Here is an 8,375-nt window from a genome sequence, read left to right as displayed (position 1 = left end):
CGCTCTGATACCACTTTGTCACGCCCCAAACCTGGGGAGGCGTGGCTGGCACCCGGTGCCGTGCTGGCCTGAGCGAACCACTGTGTAACTCATTTATTTTTCTTCTGTAACTATCATGGGCCAACATGGCCACAACTCATAATGTATAACTATAAGTGGGAAACACTGTATCACTGAATTATTTTTCTTAAAACATGAATACATATTGGTTGTCAAGGCCTCTGACATACTGTACAAAATGAACCTCTGTCTACAAAGCCTCTAAGATTATTTAACATCAAATGGGACAGGGTACCGGTGTACCCATAGGTCTGTAGCAAAATACTAACATGATGACTCATAGACTTGATTGCACTCCGAATGAGGTAGAGTCTTACCAATCCTTCGCTGAAGCCAATCTCGTCTACTATGAGGGCTCATCAAACTGATTATCTATACCTGCAGGCATGATTGCAGCGTCCCCAACAAAAGGACATCAGTACGAATAATGTACTAAGTATCTAAGGCGGAACTGAAACATAATAGTAAGTCAACATTAATTAAAGACATATAAGAGTCAACCTGAATCCATGAAGTGCCACAGCATATTCATACTTATTGTACTTACATATATAATGCTTCTCTTTGAGACTATTTCAATTATCCATATCGTATGATGCATGACTGCCCAACTAATCAGTGGTAACTGCTCGACCGGTCATAGCTCGGTGGTAAATGCATAACTGCCCAACCGGTGGTAAATAATAATACATAACTACACAACCGATGGTAACTTCCCGACCGACCATAGCTCAGTGGTAAATGAATGACTGCCCGACCAGCCGTAGCTTGGTGGTAAATGCATGACTGTTCGACCGGCCGTATCTCGTTGGTAAATGAAGATGCATGACTGCCCAACCAGTCGTAGCACGGTGGTAAATATGTAACTGCCCAACCGGCCATAAATAATGATACATAACAAAATAGTTCATAACGATCAACTAAAACATCTGCCTTTTTCTTTGTGTATATCCTCTTTTGAGTACTTTCATATTATATAAATGGACTATTTTTCTTGTTTTGCTGGAAACACAACTTGAAGCAGAGTTACTTTTACTTAGTTTTTGCCAACAATCTCACTGGCTCTAAAAGCTTCAGTCATAAAAAGTAAAATGCAAGGATAAAGAACAAGCTTTTCAATTTGGTAGCATTCTTTGGCAGAAACATTACATTTACATGTAGACAGTTGTTATCTTTTAATATCGCCTAATAAAGTAATGACACCCTTACTTGCAATGCAATACTTATTCAGCTATTGAAGTATAATTCAGTCTCGAAATGTTGGTTGAGTAGACTATCCGCTCACAAGGACTAAGAAGAGATTCACGTAAATAATGGAACTGAATAACGTAGATAACCTTAACTGCTAAGAGTAGAACCACTTATGTAATAGAATTACGTTTACGTCTCGTTACTTGAATCATCCAAAAGAAAGAATGATTAGCCTTAACATACCTTAATTTCTCATAAGAGCTCCAGAAGGTCGTAGATGAAGAATCATACTTGGATCACATTCAAAAGAATTAGTCATTAACCAAAGAGATGCAAAACGTTGTGAAGTATAAAATGTGAAGGATGAACCTGTATTTTCTTTGATGTTGGGATTTTTCTGACTCTCCAACTGCTCGATCTCCTGCAGGGATTGTCTTACAACATACTCTCATCATACATCTCATAATATGGGTCGGTGCGCTCGACGATTTTGTTACATGTAATAATCACGGGACGCGGGTTTTTAGCATTTCGATTACAGAAAAGAAAATCTAAGTATAAATGAAGCGGTAAATAAAGTTGTAATATTTGAGAAAATTATTCTTTTTATTTCATCAAAAGAGGAACGTCTTAAGCGTTCAAAAGAGGCAATTGACAAAAGGGTACAGACACGGTACATGCCTCAATTGATCAGGTGCTTTTCAAAAGAAAACTCTTACAGTTCCGTACTACCGAGACTTCCGGCGAACCATAGACGGACTGGCAGTCCAATTCCGCAGTTGTTCCCCGGGTTTGGCATCCCTGATAGTCGGTCTCTTAATGTTGGTCCCTTCACAGCATTCTTCAATCATATTTACGAACAACTTTCTCATCTCGTCGATGATATCATCTTCTGGTACTGAACTCTGACCCGGACTTGAAACATGCTCTAGCACAAAAACCTTTTTCCCGAAGCTAACGGTACGAGCTTTCCCTTCCAGAGGCTGATATCCTATGTAGGCCCTTCCTTTCTGCCCGTAAGTTTAATTAGCCCTGTGATTCCGTCCGACCTTGCTCCCAGCCCTGTTCCTGGCATGTATTCATATTTCATCATATCCCTCATAGCCATCTTGGATCTATATGGCGACTGAATTCCTAGATTTTGTTCAGTCTTTTCCATTTCGGTAGTCTACATGATTTCCACTGCATGGAAAGAAACTCTGTCTAGCCCTTTAATGAATGCAACAACATATTCCAAATAACCGGAGTGACCCCATTAGCCATGAACCACGATCTCCTGACATCCCCACTCAAATTTCATGCATTGGTGTAAAGTGGATGGGACAGCCCCAGCCATGAATATCCAGGGCCTACCCAGCAGCAAGTTGTAGAAAGAGGAGATGTCCATTACTTGAAACAATATGGGAAATTCGACCAGCCCGATCTGCAAGGACAAATAAATTTCTCAAATAACATCCTTTTGTGAACCGTCAAAGGCCCTCACCCTTACGTGGCTTTACTTGACTTCCCTCAAATGAATTCCTAACTCCCATAGGGTGGAGAGCAGACAAATGTTGACTCCTGACCCTCCATAGACCAATATGCGAGACACCACTTTGTCCCCACATTTGACAGTGATATGAAGAGCTTTGTTGTAACTTGCGCCTTCGACAGGAAGTTTGTCTCTTCTGCAAGTGATCATATTTGCTTTGACCATTTTCCCAATTGTTACGGCCAGTACCTCACTGGTGGTGTTACATGGTATACTTACCCCACTTAGTACTTTCAACAGGGCATCCTTATGATTGTCTAAACTCATTAACATATCCATGATTGATATATGTGCTGGAGTTTTCTTCGGCTGCTCCTCCACAGAATACTCTTTGGTCGACATTCTGTTCCAGAACTCGGCGACTTTTTGGTCTATTATGTTCCTTCTTTGAATTTTTTCTCTTACCAAGTTCCCTCGATTTACATGATTAGGAGTATAGCATCTCCCAAACCTAGTCATACCATGGGCTGTGGCAGAGTCTGTCATTTTGGCCTTCCAAGTTTTGTTGGTACGTCCATGGGACGATTTTCTATTCCTAACTTTCTTCATCTTTTGTTGCAACGGCTGGTTGTCACTAAAAGGTCTGAACAGTTACTGTAGGTCTCACTTGTACTGTAATCATTGGAACCCTTTAAGGAGGGATCCTGGTGGCTTTTGCATTTCCTATAGTGACAATCGTTCCCTTTAGGTCATACTCTTCATCGAATGTGATCATGTTAACTCCTTGGTTTCGGTGATTTGGCAGCGAATTGCGACTCACATTGGGCAGCACCAAAGTGTATTGGATGGCTCCGCTCTTGATCAGTGTATCAATCTTATTATTCAATTTCAAATAATCCTCAGTATCATGCCCGGGTACATTGGAATGGTATACGCATCTTTTAGTTGCATCAAATTACTTGAAGGGGTATTCATGAACCCGTCCTTCAACTGGATGTATTAATCCTGTTGTTCTCAATCTCTCGAACAATTGTGCCAGAGGCTCAGCAAATGGGGTATAATTTCTAGGACCCCTCTCTTCAAAGTTGGGAAGAGGACGTGGTGAATAAGCGGGTCAGTTTTGGTGAGTAGTGGTTTGGACATGAGCATATGGTCATTGTGGGTTTTGGTTGTTGTTGGGTCGAGGAGGGTTGTATTGTGTTAAGGGTAGTAATATGGCTGGGTGTTATATATTGGAGTGTAAGTGGGTGGTGGTGAATGATTGTTTGAGGAATAGAAAGTGTTTTCGTGATGTGGTTTGGGTTGATAGTAAGGGACGACTGCTGAGACCTCCACTTTCTTCTTCTTTCCTCTACCGATTGACCCTGATTGGATGGCCTTGGTGGCCACTTACAGTGCTACCATGGATTGTACTTTACTAGATTTTATGCCCTCTTCTAAGAAATCTCCCATCTTTACCAGCTCAGGGAATTTCTGTCTCATCATTCCCATCATCTTTTCAAAGTATATCCCTTCATGGGCTCTGATGAAATACTTGGTTAATTCACTGTCGTCCAGCGAAGGTTGCTCCCTGGCAGCCCCTGACCTCCACCGATGTGCATATTCTTGGAATGACTCGGGTGGTTTTTTCTGCAGCTTTACTAGTGCTAACCGATTGGGAGTGATCTCTATGTTGAATCAAAAATGATTCATGAAGTCCTCTGCCATATATTGCCAAGTTCCCCAATTTCGCGGATCCAGTCGAGTATACCAGGTGAGTGCTTCTCCCGTCAGGCTCCTTATAAATAACTTCATCCTTAGCTTCTCATTCCTCCCCACTCCGACTAACTTGTCACAATATGCCCTCAAATGTGCGTGGGGATCACACGTCCCATCAGAGATATCGAACTTTAGGGGTCTATACCTTGCTTGCATATCCAGATACGGATGAATACACAAATTCTCGTAGTCCAAACTTTTACTTCCTCGGGCAACTTGGAGGCTCTTCATTTGCTTTCTCAAAATTTGAAACTTCTCAGATACTGACTCTTCTTCCTTACGCCTGGCTTCCCTTTCCATCTAGGCGTATTGGTCAATCTCATAAGGCACCCTGACCGTGGCAGGTGATGTAAAGTTAAGTTCAAAAATGGCATATACTGGGGGAACATACCTTTCATGCCCCAAGCTCGGGGAGCGCGACCGGCGCTCAACCGAGAGAACCCGGCCGAGCAAGCCTGTTAGATTTCCTTCTACCCAAACTCATCCATGAATAAAGAGGAGATGTCCTCCATCAATCAATCACTGAAAAGATTTTATTAACAACTTCCTTTTCATTCCCATTAGCAGCTTCATTCATAGTTTCCAAAACATTATGAGTTTATAGAATTAATGAAAAACATGATTTCCAAGTGCCAACATTTCTAGTTCAATTCCCAACTTCAACCACAACCCACAACCTGTCTACGAAGCCTCTAAATAAAATAGAAGAGTAATATGGAAATGCCAGCAACAAGGCCCTGGCTATACCTCAAAACACAGTACATGAGAAACAAAAGACACATGACCCCGAAATGAAGTGGGGCTCACCAAATCAACTGAAAAGTGTACACTGCTATCACTGATCAATGTCGCCTGCTGTTGAACCACCTGTATCCATTAAAGATGCAGCACCAACAGAAAAAGGGACGTTAGTATTGTCGAATAGCACTAGTATGCATAGCTAAAAGTCCTCTTTCAAAATAGAATGCCCACATAAGAAAAGGCAACACATAGAAACAACAAGTCATAATCAACAATATCAAAATGTTCAGTTAAAACATAATAATTTTCAAAATACAAACTTCATATACAATTTTGGTTGCGAGATCATTAGCACCGATATACCACCGTCTTTGTTAGCACGGAGTCCGATCACGCCCGATCGGCTAGGCCATCTCCCCACGAACAATTTGGTTTGACATGTGATGCGAAATAAAGTTGTTACTAAGAGTAGTACCACCATGTGCGCAATATGGCATCTGATCTCCACCTGATCAGCTAGGCCGCCTTCCCACATATGCCGTGCGGGTTGACTTTTTCAATCCACAAAGGTTCCAGTTTCATCCCAATTAAGGGGAATAATATCACAATCCACCCCTACACCGGCACGTGTAGTTTCAGGTGTGGGTCTTATGACCCACCCTTCCTCGGTTTTTCTAATGATGCTCCCAAAAACATTTTTGATTTGATTTGCAAACAGAAATATCATAAATACAATTGTACTCGCCTCAACATCTTTCACATTGTATAAATTCTCACTAGTATTCCCAGTCACTCACAACGATAATATTTTCTTGGCTCATTAGGCCATTCACAAGATTCTTTATTCCTGGCACGATGGCCGTATTTCATATTCCACACTTTCACCTCTTTCAATTTCAAAGATCACCATCAAGTATCAACATATAGGATATTTCAGAAATCATATACTTCAAATCCATTTGAAATGGAAACTTCAAACACAAATGGTTTCTTCCCAAAGAATGAGGCATACCATCCAACAATAGAAACACACATGAAAATCATAAACAATCAATACACCATTTATTCTTACATTGCTCTTCCCTAGCAATGACAATGTTCCAGTTCAACATATGAGTATATAGACTCGAATCACACTAGATATATTTATAAAGCAAAGCATTAGTTAAAGCAACCACTAATGGGCATGAATTAAGTACAAAAGCTTTTAGGTAATTCTATCTTCGAAGTCATTTTTAAACATATGAGTCGAGGCTCATTTCATATTCTCTATCGCATCTTCTCAAATCATTTGCACTACTAGACACAATCATAACTGAAATTCTTGGCACGTTGGCCACACTCTATATCCCCAATTAACTTATTTCACTTCCAACCATATTTATAGATTATCAACAATAAGACATTTCCAAATCAAGACTTTAGGTACACATATGAGCAATTAAGAGTCTTAAGAATATTGAGATTTTCTCACACAATTTAGCATACTATCTTTCATTGAAACACGACTCAAAGCCATAACCTTTTAATACGCAACCCATACTATGAAACTTATGGAAATATTATGAAATTCGATTCCAAGAGAGAAAGTTTATCCAACATACCTCAATCGAGCTTCCTTAACTCTAGAATGATCTGGAATTTTTAACAATCCCGATCTAGTTTGAGACATAACAAAATTGAACCATAATTAGGAAGATATTCATGGTCTCGGCTCATTTGAGTATTTTATCAGACATTAGGTGTGCAAATTTAACCACAAAGTTCTTCTACAAGATTTCCTTCACTCCACAACCCAATCCTTACTTATTTCAGCTCAACAATCTTTCCACAATTCTTATTGGTACATGCATGTATAAATAATAATTTCATACCCACGAATCATACTCCTAATCAACCATCTTCTACCCAAATTCGAAATTGAAAACTAGGGTATAGAACCTTACCTCTTAGATGAAGAACTTGTGGGTTTTCCTTGTTAATCTTCCAAGATTTGAGCAATACTTGATGAATAATTAGCCTAGGGTTTCCTCTCTCTCTAAAACACTCTCCCTTCCCTCTAAAACATCAGAATTTTGCTCAAAAATGACCCAAAGCGTGTATTTAACTGAGTAGGGTCGGGTTTTAAAAATCCAAAAATGTAGCTTCGGAACAGGTTCTGCGGTCGCATATGCGACCACATAATGGGTATGTGGACCGCATATCAGTCATATAATTACAAACCAAAATGATCAAAAATTTGTCCGTGTATGCGGTCCGCATAACTGTTATGCGATCGCATAATGCACTGCATAACAGTTATGCGGTCGCATAGTTGACCGTATAATTTCCCTTAGACTGGCCCTTCTCCTACTCACTTATGCGGCTATTATGCGGCCCGCAGAGTAGTTCTGCGGTCGCATAATGGACCGCAGAAATGCATTTTTCTACCAAAACTTTTTTCTTTACTTTTCGATGCATTGTTCAACCCAAAAGGTCCGAGGTCTTACACGTATACCTACTCCGGTGCATTGTTCAACCCAAGAAGAATTTCTAAAATCCTTAAACACGTATACCTACTCCGGTACCATGAAACCTTGAATTCATTTGCGAAATGTTACGGGGCTGTACACTTAAATACTTCAAAATTTTTTGGGGTCTTACAATACTGCTCATAGGAGGCGGCATGTGCCATAGGTATATGTTGTTTAGTGGTAAACGTAACTCCGTCATGAGGAGGCGTGTGAGTTGCATTGGTGGTAATAGGCGGTTTTTGTGGTGTCTAAACGTATTGTGGTACGGAAGGAGTGTGGATAGGGGGATTTGGTGGGTTTGTGGGGGTTACTGGGGGTATGACTTGAGTGGTAGTACCTGAAGTTAGGGTGTTGTCTTTTTGGCATGATGTGGAAGGAAAGTGGTTAGGGATTGAATCTAAAGAAGGGAATCGAGGTGGTGCAGGAAGCGTTGTCACGGCCAGATGTGCTAATTCCCTGATATGCTGTACTTCCTCCCTTAGAGACTCCATTTCCTGGGTCATCCTAGCCATGTGTTCATCATTCCTGGTTTTGTCCTTTTCCCTCGATCACCCCGGGCTGTCAGCAATGACCAGAGCATGTTCAGTTGGGTTTTCTGCGACTGAAATCTTTCTCTTTGACCTTAGATTGTACGGTGGTTC

Source organism: Nicotiana tabacum, chromosome 9, assembly GCF_000715075.1.
Source record: "Nicotiana tabacum cultivar K326 chromosome 9, ASM71507v2, whole genome shotgun sequence".
In the NCBI taxonomy this organism is placed as follows: Eukaryota; Viridiplantae; Streptophyta; class Magnoliopsida; order Solanales; family Solanaceae; genus Nicotiana; species Nicotiana tabacum.
Note: the sequence above shows the minus strand (reverse complement) of the source record.